The sequence below is a fragment of the Delphinapterus leucas genome, chromosome 8, assembly GCF_059928025.1.
Source record: "Delphinapterus leucas isolate spDelLeu-1000000601 "Yukka" chromosome 8, BTC_Dleu_Yukka2, whole genome shotgun sequence".
In the NCBI taxonomy this organism is placed as follows: Eukaryota; Metazoa; Chordata; class Mammalia; order Artiodactyla; family Monodontidae; genus Delphinapterus; species Delphinapterus leucas.
The window spans coordinates 21,652,566-21,669,755 of NC_143136.1; the positions used below are offsets into that span (position 1 = coordinate 21,652,566).

Consider the following 17,190-nt stretch of genomic DNA (forward strand, 5'->3'; position numbering starts at 1 on the left):
GTACTATCATAATACAATATAATATTATGTGTATCATTTTCCAAGTAATACAACCTACGTTTTCTAACTTCTGTGTTCATCTGTTAGTTCTGAGTAGATGCCTGTATTAGATATGACTTTATGTTTTCCTTTGTATCATATAGTAATTGAGAAGAACAGAGACATTTAAAATCTCAGGCTTAGGCTATGAAGAAAAGCACCAGAGTGTGTATGTATGGGAGCAGGGTTATTGCGGGGGAATTGTTAACTGTTTTTCCCCCGAAAACATGCGTTAGCAGGAGCTGATAACTTTAGAAGAGTCGTGTGTCCCGGTCCTTTTATTCTGGTGTGACTTGGGATGCCTTTGGGGGGTTGGAGGTGGGCTGAGAGGCGGGGAATGACAGTTGCCTCTGATTCTTGAGGCCTGGGGGAAGAGTAGGCTGGAGAGTCCCGCAGTGGCTTTGATGAGCATCCTTTCTTGGGTGTGGAGTGCTAGTAGGGACAACTCCTGCTAGATATCCATCACAGCGCTTAACTCAGAGGCATAGCATATTAGTGGCCATGCACTGCGCTACCCCTGGCTTCCCCCCTGCTATCCCCTCCTCCACTGGTAACATTTAAAGGACATCATAAAGGCTGCTCAGGCCAGAAATAGCCATCCTGGCTGCCCTTCCTGAGCATATGGACAGGGATTCTTGTATGACCTTGTTTTCCCTTTAATGGGAAGCGCTAATCCTTACCCTGCTGTATTGGGCTGACCAGTTAGGGTTTCTGCTGGTGAGAATGGAACTAGTTCTTCTCTTTTCTTCCTTTTCTTTCTCCACTCTGTGCAAAGCTGTGACAGCAATAGGGAAGTGATATACATATATATAGCACACGTTTCTCTGTCTCCGCAGGGCCTCAGGCCAGATGTGAAAGGGGCTTGAAGGGTGTTTGCCCTGAGCCTGGCAGCTGTCTCTGGAGGAGCTCCTGTCTCTCTGCCCTGTTTGTCTTTACTTTTGAAAAGGCAGTAGAGGAGGCAACGTGAGCTGCAAAGCGCTCTGAATAAGCATGGCTTCCAAAGCAGCCACCGTGTCATTTCTGTGCTGCTCTTGGACCTGTGTGAAGGGCCTTCCAGAAGGCTTTTTCTTTTTCTTTTTTTTTTTTTCTTATTAGCTGAAATTCAATCCTCTATTATTCTGGTACAGAAGAAATAAATAAGCATAGAAGCAATGTCTTTTCTCCTATGTTTTCCTCAATATGTTGGAAAAAACCTCTTCTTGATTTGAATACAAGTACACCACTACTTTGTCATCTAGGCCATTTAATGTTGTGTAACATGTATATATACAGCACCTCACGTTCATATTTAATGGAGTAGTGTACAGTGAGTGAGTTCCAGATGTAGAAATGTTCTGTACGCAGTTTGACTGGTAAACTTCTCAGCGGCACGGATCATGTCTCTGTCTTACGCTTTACCTCTACTTTAAATGGCTACAGGTCCCATTTGGGGGAGCTTTTTATAACAGTGATTCTCAAACTTGAGCGTATATAAGAATTACTTTGAAAATAAGTTTCCTGGACCCCATCCCCAGAGATTTTTTTTTTGAATTTTATTTTATTTTTTTGTACAGCAGGTTCTTAGTAGCTATCTATTTTATACATATTAGTGTATATATGTCAATCCCAATCTCCCAATTCATCCCACCCCGAAGGCTTTTTCTTCTCCTTGCCTAAGAAATGAAGTCAAGTTGAACTCTAGGGGAACTCTGCAACCAGGACAGGCCGTCAGGTCAATAACATGAAGATGTGGTGATGATGATTTTACATGACATGACGTGAGATGTCTCTGTTCATGGTGCTTCCTTTTTTTTTCAGGTGTAAAAAAAAAAACCCATATACATACACAAGGTATATATAAAATATATATTTTAAGGTATGTATGTATACATACATACATAATATATATACATGGTTAAAAAATGTTTCTTATATTTTCTTCCAAAAATTTGAAATGCATATAAAAGCATATATTAATATATTAATATATCTATTCATTTTCCCACAGGTTGGATCATACATTACATATCATTCTGTACCCTGCTTTTTTTCCACTTAATAATATACTTTGGACATATTTTCACTTCAACATGTGTAGATTTACCTTAGTGGTTTTGGGGGCTCTCTTGTATTCTCTTGCATGAATTCACTATCATTTATTCAGCCAGTCCCTATTCATATTTAGGTTGATTCAGGTTTTTTGCTATTAGGAGCAGAAGCAATGCTACAGTGGGTATCCATATATACTTGTATGCCCTGCCATTATTTTTTCAGGAGTAGAATTGCTGGATCAAAGAGTATGTGTGGGGCTTCCCTGGTGGCGCAGTGGTTGGGGGTCCTTCTGCCGATGCAGGGGACGCGGGTTCGTGCCCCAGCCCGGGAGGATCCCACATGCCGCAGAGCGGCTGGGCCCGTGAGCCATGGCCGCTGAGCCTGCGCATCCGGAGCCTGTGCTCCGCAACGGGAGAGGCCACAACAGTGAGAGGACCGCGTACCGGAAAAAAAAAAAAAAAAGAGTATGTGTGTATTTAAAATGTTGGAGTTGTCACAGTGCTTCGTTCTTGGGGGAACCTAGGAAAAACACTTCAGGGTGCAAAACTCACTAGCATTGGGAGTTCATCCAGTGTTTAAGAGGAGCAGCTGCTAAGCTCCAGATAGCTGTTTGCCACGCTGAGGATGGAATTGCCAGAACTTTGGATTTTTAAGAGAAGCTAAAAATCCAAACTTACATATAAAATGTCCAGATTTTTAAATGATAGCTCACATTAAAAAAGTGTGTCAGCTAAACAAAATACGTTTATGGGCTACTGATATATAAGGAACATTTACAATAAGGACTACTACTACTTAATATTATTGTTATTTTGTTCAGTATGATTGAAAAATGAACTCACCATTGATTTAAAAGGTAGAAGGGGGAAGCTGGGGTTGTTTTAAGTTTGAACATTCATATTGCTTATTTTCTTTTTCATGCAGGGTAAAATTGGTACAAATTTTAATAAAACGGAGGATTTTAGTTTTGAGGGAAAAACAAATTCCACCTACTAAGGAACAAGAAACCCTAGATATTTTTGCATGATACAATTTAGAAGCTCAAGCAAGGCGTTAAGGAAAACTGAACATTATGTTTTTTCTTGAGTAGCAATAGCGTGAAAGACCCAGGAACGTCCATATTTGGAATTCTATGAAAAATGAAGAGTAATTTCAAAACAGTGTGTGCACCGCCTACATTCCCTTTTTGAATCTGGAGCTGGTGGAGGAAGGGCTGCAAATATAGTTAAAGCTACATTCGCTGTGTTGTCCCAAATTGGAAAAAAAATCAGAAAAGAAGACATATAGGAGAGCAAATAATGAAGCAAAGGCATGAACTTAAAATTACTTGCAGTGTCAGAAAATAAAATGATAACATTATTTAATTCTAATATAATCCACTTTTATTTACACAAGCCTTCAAAAGCTTGAAGACTGTCAGCAGAATAACTGATGCATTTACAGATCTCCAAGTAGTGAAAAAATTTTGCTCTCGTCTTTGACTTTGTAAAATACTTTATGTTTAAGAAATAGTAAACATTGGGCTTCCCTGGTGGCGCAGTGGTTGAGAGTCCGCCTGCCGATGCAGCGGATGCGGGTTCGTGCCCCTGTCTGGGAAGATCCCACATGCCGCGGAGCGGCTGGGCCCGTGAGCCATGGCCGCTGAGCCTGCGCGTCCGGAGCCTGTGCTCCGCAACGGGAGAGGCCACAACAGTGAGAGTCCTGCGTACCGAAGAAATAGTAAACAACCTCAAAATCATGTCACTACATCATTATCCTTATGTTCATTTTCATCAACGTAGTTGTACTTCATATAACACTGTGTTCTAGGGAGCTTAATAATGGTTAATGAAATATCACTGTACCTTATTTACTTATTTTGTATAAATAATTCTAATCACACTGAACGATCTTGTCCTCCAAGATAATAGTGGAAACAGTGACAAGCACTGTTCAACCACTTGACATAGATTAATTAAGTCCTCTACACAACAGCTGTGAGGTGGGTGCTGTTATTATTTCTATTTGAAGCAACTTGTCCAAGGCCACACAGTTGAAGGTATGGAGTCAGGATTTGAATCTGGGCTTTATGAATCCAGAGACAAAATATATAATGAGCACCACGATTGAAATTGTTAGAGGGGACTAGATATTGTCTGTGATCCCATGTAGCTTTCAAAATGCATGAACAGAATCTGTCCAAAGCCTATTTCTGTGACTTTTTGAAACCAATGATATGAAAGGGACTCTCACATCAGTGGAGTAAGAACTATGTTTGGTTTGGGGATCGTGATTGCAGTTCAGGAAGTGGTCCCAGTCATAATACACTTTTCCCAAATTATGCATTTACACAGTGAGTACAGCTGGTTAAGGCTGCAACCCAGGGTTTCAGTTTTTTTGTTTTTTTTTTGCAGTACACGGGCCTCTCACTGTTGTGGCCGCTCCCGTTGCGGAGCACAGGCTCCGGACGCGCAGGCTCAGCGGCCATGGCTCACGGGCCCAGCCGCTCCGCGGCATGTGGGATCTTCCCGGACCGGGGCACGAATCCGCACCCCCCGCATCGGCAGGCGGACTCCCAACCGCTGCGCCACCAGGGAAGCCCCGTCCCTTCGTCTCTTTGTTCAGTGTTCTCTGACGTGTTATTTGGTGCCCCTTCTGAAGGTTCAGTAATAGTTCTTTTAGGAGTTCGTGCATGGCTTCAAGATTTTTACTCTGTTAAAGAAGGCTTTTACATTTGATTAAGAATGTAAGTGCTGGGCTTCCCTGGTGGCACAGTGGTTAAGAATTCACCTGCCAATGCAGGGGACACGGGTTCGAGCCCTGGTCCAGGGAGATCCCACTTGCCGCGGAGCAACTAAGCCCGTGAGCCACAACTACTGAGCCAGTGCTCTAGAGCCCACGAGCCACAACTACTGAAGCCCGCGTGCCTAGAGCCCGTGCTCTGCAACAGGAGAGGCCACAGCGATGAGAAGCCTGCGCACCGCAGCGAAGAGTAGCCCCCCCGCTGGCTGCAACTAGAGAAAGCCCGCCCGCAGAAATGAAGACCCAACTCAGCCAAAAATAAAAAGTAAATAAAATTAAGAATGTAAGTGCTGAAAATCGAATTGTTTTCATAAACACTTTTAAGGACTATGCTGGTTCAAAATAGGTGATGTTTGTTTGACATAATCGGTGATAGAAATTCTAGGCTTATTTTTAAAGCTATTACGTAATCGCATGCTCGGAAATGTTTGTCATTCTGATGATGAGCGCCTGTCACTGAGCAAAGCAGTATTTATACACTGGCAGGAACCATGTGAACACCAGATGCTTGTGTGGCTCAAGCCATCCTGTGAAAACCTGAAAACCTCCCTCTGCTGAACCCCTGGGAACAGCTACATGTTATTATTTTTTAAAACTATAGAGGCAAAAACATAAAATGTCCCTGGTTTACAATTTGTTTGCTCTTCCTGTGTGTCAGGACTCCCTCCTGGCGTAGTGTTGCCAGGCATTGTAAACAGTTCCTATACAATGTTTAAGATAGCAGCCGAAGTTCCCAGGGGTTTGTTTGCAATGTCTGGATTATAGGCTTAGCCTGTCATATCCCTGGTACTAAAAGAAAGGGTAAAACAGAGTTAACTGGAATGTTTGGTTGGAGGATGTGAGGTGGTGGGAGAGAGGGTGAGTACCAGCCACATCGCTCTGCAGCGCTTGGAGGTGGGATGTTCCGGTTGGGCTCTGCACGGCTCCGCCTTAGCAAGTCTCCACTCGCTGGACGAGGCTCACTCTGGTCAGGCCATCTGACTTCTCTATAAGTGGGTGAACACTGGCCATAGTTGGCGATAGAACTGCAAGTTTTACGCCAAGCGTGAAGGAGCAAAATAACAGTGGAAAATTGAAGCAATTCTCTAGATCATTCTGGGCTTCTCAAAAGGCCTTTTTGTTTGGGGTCCAGATGATCCGGATTGTTGAATGCAACCATTCTTTATTTGACTTTGCTAGTGACTGTTTGGGTTAGAGGGGGAGAGAATAAAAACACTCATTAGGATCTGAGAGTCACGCCGTCTTACCCTCTGTGTTCTAGGTAATAATACTTATGGAGGATTATGTTGGGTTCTAAGCAGTAGCATGCTGCTTAATGCGTGTGTTCCAGGCAAGAACTGAAGCCTCACAGTACCCCTGTGAAAGAGGGAGTTTGACACATAAGATCAGAGGCTTTTGGTCATTTGTCCAGGGTGTTGGAGTGGGGGAATTGGGATCGTAGTTCAGTCTGTATGACCTGGAAGCCTGTATGATGGGAAATGCTGCCCCCGTGTCTCTATTGAGCTTAGAAAGAGTCTCAGTGGAATCTTTTTGGTCAAAGACAAAGTTACCAAATGGGTGTTAACTTCCTGCCGAGCAGCCGCTCTGGTCTGTGTATTTGTCAACCATTACTCACCCTGCACCAACTGAATCACCGAGTGGACGACTTTAGTATCTATCTAGTATCAACCTGTATTGGGCAGTGCATGTAACATCCTCCAGGTGATGCTGCTTGGGAATTTTTAACGCCTTGGGCACCATTCTGGGTCCAAAAATCTATTGGACTCCACCGGAAGACATTGTTTGTCTGTCTGTGAGGTTCTTTTCTATTCTTTGCCCACCCCCAACTTTAAAAAAAAATCTAAGTATTTTTGGATATTAACATTAAGGTAATCCACGTTTCTTACCGAGTAGGTAGCACATCAAAGCTCTGTGTAAGCCAACAGAGTTGAGACAACAAATATTAGAAAATGATGCAGGCAAGGGGAAAATCATATTCAGTAGCATGTGAGGTGCTGAAAAACATGCCTTTTGGAATTAGACAGTTGGAGGTGAGAGTCATACCTCTGCCGTGTCCTAAGATGACACTGAATAGTCATTTAAACTCGGGGAGATCATACTATTTATTGTCCAGTTTGGGACACAGTCTTAACTAAGAAGAAAGGGGGGTGCTAATATGGAGTATGCCAGACCAAAGATATAAATTGGGGCTGCCCTAGACAAGCTGGGATATATGATCACCTTTTTTAAAAATCGTGGTAAAATATAAATAACATAAAATTTGGCATTTTAACCATGTTGTGGTGTCAGCTCAGTGGCATTAAGTACATTCACATTGTCGGGCAGTCATCACCACCATCCATCTCCAGGACTTTTCATCTTCCCAAACTAAAACTCCATACCCATTAAACGGTAACTCCCTATAACCCCTTCCCCCAGTCCCTGGAAACCACCTTTCTACTTTCTGTCTGTGAATTAGACTACTTTAGGTACTGCATATTAATGGAATCACACGATATTTGTCTTTTTTTTTTTTTTTTTTTTTTGCGATATGCGGGCCTCCCACTGCTGTGGCCTCTCCCGTTGCGGAGCACAGGCTCCGGACGCGCAGGCTCAGCGGCCATGGCTCACGGGCCCAGCCACTCCGTGTCATGTGGGATCTTCCCGGACCGGGGCACGAACCCGCGTCCCCTGCATCGGCAGGCGGACTCTCAACCACTGCGCCACCAGGGAAGCCCGATATTTGTCTTTTTGTGACTGGCTCACTTCACTTAGCAAAATGTCCTCAAGGTTCATCCATGTTGTAGCATGTGTTAGAATTTCCTTCCTTTTTAAAGCTGAATAATATTCTATTGTATGTATAAACCACATTTTGTTTATTCATTCTTCTGTCACCAGGCACTTGGGTTGCTTCCAACTTTTGGCCTATGTGAGCAATGCTGCTGTGAACGTGGGTGTACAAATATTTGTTTGAGTCCCTGATTTAAATTCTTTTGGGTATATATCCAGAAGTGGCATTGCTGGATCATATGGTAATTCTATGTTTAATTTTTTGAGGAACCACCACACTGTTTCCCACAATGTCTGCACTATTTTACATTCCCAGCATCAAGGCATGAGGGTTCTAATTTATACACATCCTCACCAGCACTTGTTATTAAGATCACCTTTCTTAACCTCTAAACTGATCGATAAAACAGCTGGTGACTTCATATTGATCAGTTTTCACATCTACGTAGAGTAGAGACAGTTGAAATTGTGGGCTAGTCACCACCACTGAATATCAGCGTTAGGGATGTAAACCCGGAAGAGGCTGATATCTCGACAGAGCCTCCCTCTGAGCTGCCTGTCCATGGAAGGGAAATAGGTCAGAAGACTGGGGGAGCTCTTTGTACCTGAATTCTATTCTGTTTTTTCCAAGCATCCATATACTAAAATGTAATGGCCAAGCCCTGGTTCTTTCACTGCTTTTTAGGTTCTGTCCTCATTGGCCCTCTTCCCCTGGAGGCCCAGAAAGATAGTAGATAGTACACCTTGGGAGTACTGACAGGTCAGTGACAGAGAGGGTGTACAACACATTGGGGACCTCCAGGAAGCTGCCGTGCCTGTAGGAGAAGGGCAGGGAGCTGGCCATCTCTTTCCATTACTAGAACGTCACTGTTGCAGTAACAGGTTGCTGAACCTCTGGGTTTTCTGAGTTATTGTGCTTGTGATGGTGGATTTCCTGAAGGCAGACCACATGTTTATTGGCGCGCATATGCAGGATAATTCACTGATAAGGAATTCTATCTCTCCATTAGTTTTGTTTTTGCAACTTGCATAAACCAATAGGGCCTGAGAAGAAACAGAAACCATAAAGCTGCCTCAAGAGTTGTATTTTTTTTAAGTTATGGTTGACTAGTTGTAAATTTGAAACACAGGGATTAATACCAAGTTAAGCCTCCAGTGACCTACCTCAGTGATGGCTCTGGCTTTTTCTAGAACAAGTGAGATCATCAGAAATGCCTGCCTGTCATAGAGTCAGGGTGCCTCCTCCATGCATTGCCTGGATTTCCACAGCAGTCTTTTGATGTCGATGAGTTATTTATTAAAAAGACAGTGAGAGAGAGACCCGAAGAGGTTTCTTCTTCTTGATAGTGTCCAGAAATGGGCTTCTGATTCAGGGTTCAATGCCTTCCCTTTGGGATGGAGAAGGAAAGCTAGAAGGATCTGAGGATTTAGGGCAGATAGCTGAATGATTTTCTTTGTCCTTTATTTTAAATGTGAGCAGGAATAATCATGTGGTAAAAGAACTCTATAGAAAAAAAAAAAGGCACTTTCCAACTTATTTCCTTCTTTAGAAAACAACAGTGTGTGATTGATTTTTCAAATGTATCGGTGCTATTTTATATACAGGATTTGTTTCAACAAAAGTTCAAATTCTGCCTGATGTGTCTATTTATTGGTTAATTTTATTAAAAACAATGTGTCTAATGTTCAGTTAGGCAGGCTTGGTTTGAAATGAGTGTTTTCAGTTCTCTGTATCCCTGAGAGTCTAATATTTTTTAGTCTTGATGTTAATTTAGGGTCAACAATGTAGAAAACGCTTTTCTGTTCTTCCTACATCCCCTGCCTCTCAACTCAATAGGAGGACGAACTGATTTCTATTGCCATTAAGTTAGAATTTCTGGTTTCATCAAAGTAAGGACCCACTTTCAGTTTCACAACTATCTTAGGTCAACACAATGGGCATGTGCGTGAGGGAGCCTGGTTGGTTGTTCATGCAAAGCTCACAGGCTTGTGATACTATGGGTGTGTCACTTCTGTCCCAGATCTAGTAATCGGCTTTACAGGTCTCTGAACTTGATTTTCTCAGGGCACATAGAGCTACTTGAACTTAGGGAGTGTATTAGAGAAATAGATCCAACAGGCTGGGCTGTGTGTGTGTATCTATCTCTATAGCTCTTTATCTCTATACTTATACCTATATCTATCTCTCTCTATTTCTCTATCTTATCTATCTCTATCATTCTGCCATCCCTATCTATCTATCTATCTATCTGTCACCTGTCTATTTACATTTTTTTAAAGGAATTGGCTTACATAATTGTGGAGGCTTGGTGAATTCAGAATCTGATGGGGGAGGCCAGCAGGGTGGAGACTTAGGGAATAGTTGCAATTCAAGTCCAAAGGCAGAATTCCTTCCTGCAGAGAGGAGGCCAATCTTTGTTTTATTAGAGCCTTCGAGTGATTAGGTAGGGCCCACCCACATTATAGAGAGTAATCTGCTTTACTTGGAGTGTACTAATTTAAATATTAATCTCATCCACAAAACACCTTCACAGAAACATCCAGAATAATGACTGACCAAATATCTGGGCACTGTGGCCCAGCCAAGTTGGAACATAAAATGAACCATCATAGTGGATTTTACTAATGCTAATCAAATTTGCAAGAGACTGCCGTATAAACCCAAATGCACATAACCATTTGATGGGCCATAAACCTGACCGGTCCGTCCAGCCTCTCCCCTATAATGAAATATGTAAAGGAAACTAGTGACCACACTAGAAGGTGACTGGGAAAGAGGGATCAGAGATCAATGGCAACTGCCATCTATGGAACACTTACTGTGTACCCGATGCTGCTCCAAGTATGTTACATATACAGTGTTAACTGCTATTGGCCTCCAGATGTGATAACCTGGTGCTTTCATCTCCAGTATAAAGCTATTCCTGTGATTTGGTTAGGACACCCTTCCCCTTGATGGTGGTAGATAGAGGTTTCTGAACATCACCCCCAGGTGAACTGTAGCTTCAGGAACTGGACACAGGCAGGGATTCGGGAGGGCGGGCAGCAGAATTATGGAATCAAGGGAAATCCAGAACCGTGTAATATTAGACGAATCTGCGACTGAGACCAAGGGAGATATTTCGAATAAAGGCTCAAATTGAAGGGGCTAGGCAGTTACCCACACAGAGCCAGCAGGTTAGCAGTGGAAGAGAGGGATCTCTAGACATTTCAGTCCGAGTGAAATAATCTGTGTAGATTACTGCAGTAGAATTTAACGCATTGCCAAGGCCCGGCAAGTCCTACTATCCCATTTTCTCCCTTGGAACCTCTTGACTATTTCCCCAATCCAATAATGACATCATCTCTGTTGCCCATGGACAGCTACACCTCTCCAGTTGAAGGCACATTCATTTTCTTGATTTAGTATTTAATATATAAAGCTGGACTGAAGGCATAGAAGCTGACGAGGCTATTGAGCTTTGAGGAATCTCTGCCCAGACTGTGGCAGCATTCAATACAGTTCTGCATTTTCCTCTTGGCTGAGACCCAAGAGAGCCCAGGGGAAGTGGTGGCCTCAGAGTGGTATCCCTTGTGATCAAAATAGCTCCTTTGCTTTCGCAACAGTTGTTTTGGCCCCATTCACTGGTTTGAAATTCTTTTAAGGTTGAGCAGCCCAAATATATATATTTAAAATATTTATTTATTTGGCTGTGCCGCATGTTAGTTGCGGCATGTGGCCTCTAGTTCCCTGATCAGGGATCAAACCCGGGCTCCCTGCATTGGGAGCGCGGAGTCTTAGCCACTGGACCACCAGGGAAGTCCCTGGAGTAGCTTAAATATTGAATCTAAGTTATATCAACTCATCCGGCAGTTCCAGTGTTTGCAGTCCATCCTATGGATATTCTCACACAGTTAAACAAAGATATGCGTTCTCTGCAGTAGTGTTTTGAAAAGTAAAAATCTGGAAATAAAAATATTTGATGAAGGTACTGGTTAAAAAGTAACAGGGTAGGATTTATAGATACTGGCTTGGAAAGATAGTTATGATCTATTGCTAAGTGGGCATGTATAATATTATCCCATTTGTGTAGAAAGAGATCCCATTTGTATAAAAGCATATGTATGCTAATATACAGCAATAAGATTTCTTCATAGGAAGGATACCTATGAACTTTTTTTAGCCTTGGTGACCACTGGGGAGTAGAAGTGGATGGAGAAAGGGATACTTTCACTTTCTTTTAACTTTATGGTCTTCTGTACTGTTTGAAAGCAATTTTAGACTATATGTGTGCATTGCTTCTGTATACATATACTTCGTATAAAATAATTATTTCACTGCACACTTTGTGGTGGCTGTTTCCTTAGGTTTTCTAATCTGTCTTGTTTTAGTGTGGGTATGTTGGAGAAAGGGGAAGGGGTGGGAAGAAGGAGGGAGGGAGGAAGAGAGAGAAAAAGAGAGTTAGTTTAGGAGGACTGGAGCACACTTTGAGGAATCCTGCCAAATGGACTGAATGGCAGAATGTGCATGAAGCAGTCAGTTGGTGTTTATCTTTTGAACATTATAAGATTCATCTAGTAGATCAGGCTCTTTCTCTGAAGCCTTCCCACCAGCTGCCTGTGAATTCACATGGTAATTAACAGAGACGTATTTGTTCCATTCTTCCCCACCCTCCCCACCACTCTGCCCCGCCTCTTCTTTTGATTGGTCTTTTGCTCATCTTAGAATAACTGAAAATGGCTCTTAATTGCACAGAGCCCGCTAGAGCCCTGGATACTGGCGCGCTGGGTCTCCACGGTGTGAATGTGCTCAGCTGGAGAATCTCTGAAGGATTACGAGGAGTCCTCCATAAGTACAGCTTTTTGGTTTTGAGTGGATGCTGAGGGGGAATGGCAGCACCTGCCCGGTTCTGATGGGGGCCCAGATCTGTGGCTTTTCAGTCCTTAAATCGCCGAAGTGTTCTGGAAGGAGACCGTATTTTTCTTGATATGAAACCACCCTTCCATTTAGGTACCCAGTTCCTGGGTGCCTGCTGCCACATGGTTATTACACCGTGCTGTTTACTGCCCTGGAGGGAGATGCGCCCTTTGATGGTTTTGCAATAGGAGAGACAGGTCAGGTGGCTTATGAATACAAACTGAGTCTACCCCCTTGACATAATCGTCCTGTTTAATTAGAAAAGAGGTGAGGTAAAGTCACATCCAAGCTTGTTTACCACGTTGCTGTTGTCATTGTTATTATTAAGTAATTTGGAGCCTGGACCCAGCGATTATCATACTAAGTGAAGTCAGTCAGGCAGAGAAAGACAAGTTATCATATGATATCACTTATGTGTGGAATCTAATTTAAAAAAAGATACAAATGAACTTATTTATAAAGCAGAAGCAGACTTATGGATATCGAAAACAAACTTATGGGTACCAAAGGGGAAATGTGGGGTGCGGGGAATAAATCAGGAGCTTGGGAGGAACACACACACACTGCTATATATAAGATAGATGACTGACGGGGACCTGTGTATAGCACAGGGAACTCTACCCAATATTCTGTGATAACCTATACGCGAAAAGAATCTAAAAACGAATGAATATATGTATATGTATAACTGAATCACTTTGATGTACACCTGAAACTAACACAACATTGTAAATCAATTATACTCCAATAAAATTAAAATATTAAAAAAAGTAAAGTAAGCATAGACAAAGCTTAAAAACATAAACAACTTGGAGCCAGGTTCAGTGGACCTGAGTCACCGTTCACCTCATTCCTTCTACACGGATGCAGTTTGCACTAGGAGGCCACACACAGGTGGGCAGTGTGTGTTTGCACCCCATGTTGTCAGTCCTGGCTGTGGCTCCAAGAACCGGAAGATCCACATGCTCGTGCTGCTTCCCCAGGCCCAGATGCTGGGCAGTCACCAGGGAGGGGCAAGCAGGAGGAAGTCCTCAGAGATACTTTTTGTTTCATTGTGCAGCCGAGTGTACTTGTCTCTTGGCACTGATTTTTATTCTTACTTTTTTTGCCAGCCTTGGCGAATTTACCAGGAAGTTTTGAAACCAGGTACAAGGGGTGGAGATAAACCCCCCCTGCCATTGAGTTTGTTGTTAAACACAGGACATGCTCAGGGACGTGGGCTTTTACCCGTTGGTCCCTGTCTCTTTGCCAGCACAGAAGGACTCCGAGGAAAGCTATGAGTGGAAATGGCAACAGCTCGTAAGAAGAGAGACCTTCTGACCAAGGACTGGTCAGGGTGCCTGCTCTTCCAGCCTGGCTTTGACAGTCGGCGAAAATACTTTTAAAAATGCCCTCTGTCGTCTTGTACTGCGTAGACTGTCATCTGTCTATCTGAAGTCAGCGAGGTTTCCGTATTTTTTTTACTGGGAAATGACTGTAGGCCATGCTTTTAAGCCATCATCCATTTGCTTCTCTAGGCAGACGTCTGGAGGGAAGGGGTGATGTGTCAGGATGCGGTGGACTGTCTGGTGTAGGACTGAGCTACCCAAGGATGTACTGTCACCCGCAAGATGGGCAGAAGGCTGCAGAACCCTCTCCCTGCCTTTCTGGGGCCCCCATTGACTTCTGGAGGGCCCCCCTCCCAGGGTTCTTCTCATGTTACCCTACGGCTATGTCCCCTTTGTTGGCGGCTCATCAGCCTGCCCCAGCCCTCTCCAAGTATCCCATCACTAACACTTTCTCTCCCATCTTTCCACCCAATTCAATGTCCATTTACTCTGTGTAGGCTCAGCTTAACTGGAACTTAGAAAGAAGCAGGTGTTAGTTCAAAACCAGAGGAATTCAGTGAAGAGTATGAATGATTTAAGGAGGCACTTGGGACCCCAAACTCATCATCATTGGTGAAATCTGAGGAAGCGGAGAGGCTTTCTGAGCAGAGAGGGCAGCTCAGCTCAGTGGTTTCCTGTGGGGCTTCCAGATGTATTCATGCCTGTCGTCACTGTGATTTTCGGTCTTTCCTGAATTGGGATTGGAGCAGCCTCATCACGTGGCAAACACTGCCAGAAACTTGCCATGTGAGATTTCCTGGGATAGGGACAGGGTCCTGCGTGAGGGCCCTGAGGGTGGAGGCCAAGGCACTGGATGAGCCAGACTGCTTCTGGTCCCAAAGGATTTTGCAGGGCCCAAGGCCTGAATTGTTGAAAGGGGTGGACCTTGGCATGAGCTGGCAGTCAGCATCAAGCACAAGAAGAACACCCTTGAGTTGCACACGAATGTGGACAACTAGCCGGGGGTGCCTGGATGGCTTAGCAATCTGAGGGCGGGTAAGGGGTGGCATTTGAGAAACAATCCCCCTTCGAGCTGGCAGAGCCTCTGCTGATGTTGAAACACTGGCTGCCGTTCTTACCACTCACTCTGCCTGTTCCTCTGCCCTAGTTTGGAAAGGTCTTTTCTTCCTCTCCTGTTTTGCCTGCTCCTGACTCGTCTTCCAGCCGAGGGCAGGGCTTTGTAAAGCACCCAGTTGGGGAAACAAGCCGAACCTGCTTTTTCATCCATCCTTTTCTTCACTTTGCTTGCTCTTATTTTCACCTCTGTCTGTGCTTGTCTTTATTTTTTATTTTTATTTTTTGACATAAATCGTAGTAATTATTTTTTTAACATCTTTATCGGAGTATAATTGCTTTACAATGGTGTGTTAGTTTCTGCTTTATGACAAAGTGAATCAGTTATACATAGACATATGTTCCCGTATCTCTTCCCTCTTGCGTCTCCCTCCCTCCCACTCTCCCTATCCCACCCCTCTAGGTGGTCACAAAGCACCGAGCTAGCTAGTGCTTGTCTTTAAAGGGAACGTCTCAGCCGATGCTGGGTAAGATTTAGTCATTGAGAGGAACTCACTCAGGTCCAAATGTATCTAGGCTTTTGATTGCTGAATGTTCAAAAACACAGCATTTCATTGATGCTTCAGTCCTCACCTTCATATTTTAATCCATGACATGGTATGTATCTTTTGCCTGCTTTAAAGTGATGTTTGGGGGATAGAAAGCACCTTTGACTATATAGCAAAAGGCACGTACTGAAATGTTTCAGAGTGATGGTTTTCTATTGTGTGGACTGCAGTTGGCACTATTGCTTTTTTAACCAATCATGGCAGCTGACACTGTGCTTCTGGCAAACATCCTCTTCTTAAAAGTTCACCAGTCATATTGGATTAGGGCTCACCCTAGTGATCATTACTAATGATTTTGGTTACTTCTTTAAAGACGCTGTCTCCCAATAAGGCCCCATCCTGAGGCACCGGACATCAGCATATACACTTTGGGGGGACACAAGTCAACCCGTTAATTGTAGGCACGCCATTGATAGGATTAAAAATACTTACTTGGTTTGGTGGTCAGATGTAGACCCTGTGGGTGTAGTGTGTTGAAAGAGTCTCCCCTCAGGGAGCTTACATTCTATTGAAGGGAGACAGACAACAGCTAACTATAATGTAGGTCGTGTAGGGGCAGAAAAATTTTCCCTTCCTTCTAGGTTCTTTGGCTGGTCTAATAATTAAATTGATATAAGGCAGATTAACAGGAGAAAAACAAACTTAATTATGTATATACAGGATTCCCATAAAGATGTGAAGACATAACTGAGGCTTCTGTAACATCGAGCTAAGAAAAGGGGTAGGCGTCCAGGGGTACCAAGGGGAGGAAAGCCATTCATGGGAAGGCAGAGGAGATGTTTGAAAAACAAAAGTTTCCCTGTTATGCAGATAAGTTTCCCAGATAAAAAATGATTATGGATACAGGCCCCCTTTCCAATATAAATTTAGGCAGTTGAGGGGGAGGTAAAGAGCTTTTCCTGAATCTGCTGGGTTTTGATTGCCTTTAGCTCAAAGTAGTCCTTATGCTGAAGATACGTATTTTGGGGTAACAAAACCTGCTCCCTTTTGGCTGTGATAAGCACTTTGAAGAAAAATAAGATAATATGAAGGGACAGAAAAGGACTTTGGGCTGGGGAGCAGAGACCTGAATGAGGTGGGAAATAAGCCTTATGAAGGGCATCCCAAGCAGAGGAAACAGCAAGTGTGGAGGCTCTGAGGCAGGAATGAGCGTGGTATGTGCCAGGGACAGCAAGGAGGCCAGTGTGGCTGCCGCAGAGAGAGCAATGGAAGGAGCTGTGCTGTGGTGTGACCCTGAGCAAACTGGCAAGGACCAGACCACGAAGGCCCGGTAGGCACAGTGAGGGTTTTGGAGTTTGTTCTAAGAGGGGTGGGGAGTTCTTTTGAACTAATCAAGTAGAAAATGCTTATTTGTCCCTTTGCAATATCTGTTCTTCTGCTCTGGCCCGGTTACTTCTAATCTGGGCAGCTCACATTCCCTGGGAGTCCTGAGCAGGCCTGGCCTTACACCATGCCTCCCCCTCCCTGTTGGGAGATACATCTCCAGGGGTCTCTTGGTCTCTGCATGCATTGTGAGCAGAGGCACTGTCTGCCCTTTGTCTGGACTGTCTTTTCAAGGGTGTTTTTATAGTGAGCAGCCTTGGGATGTATAGCTAGTTCTCCCTCTGGAGCAAAGGGCAGGCAGGCCTATCCCATTTTAAAAGGTCAGGTCCCCTGAGTTTAGGGATGCACGTGCAGGCATCAT

At 43.8% G+C, this 17,190-nt stretch overlaps 1 protein-coding gene across 1 annotated transcript in view; it reads left to right on the top strand.

Annotated features, from left to right (window-relative positions):
• The window catches only part of MREG (melanoregulin), a 67,325-nt gene that overhangs the window by 24,836 nt on the left and 25,299 nt on the right, over nucleotides 1-17,190 (top strand). The gene's annotated exons all lie outside the window — the stretch shown is intronic.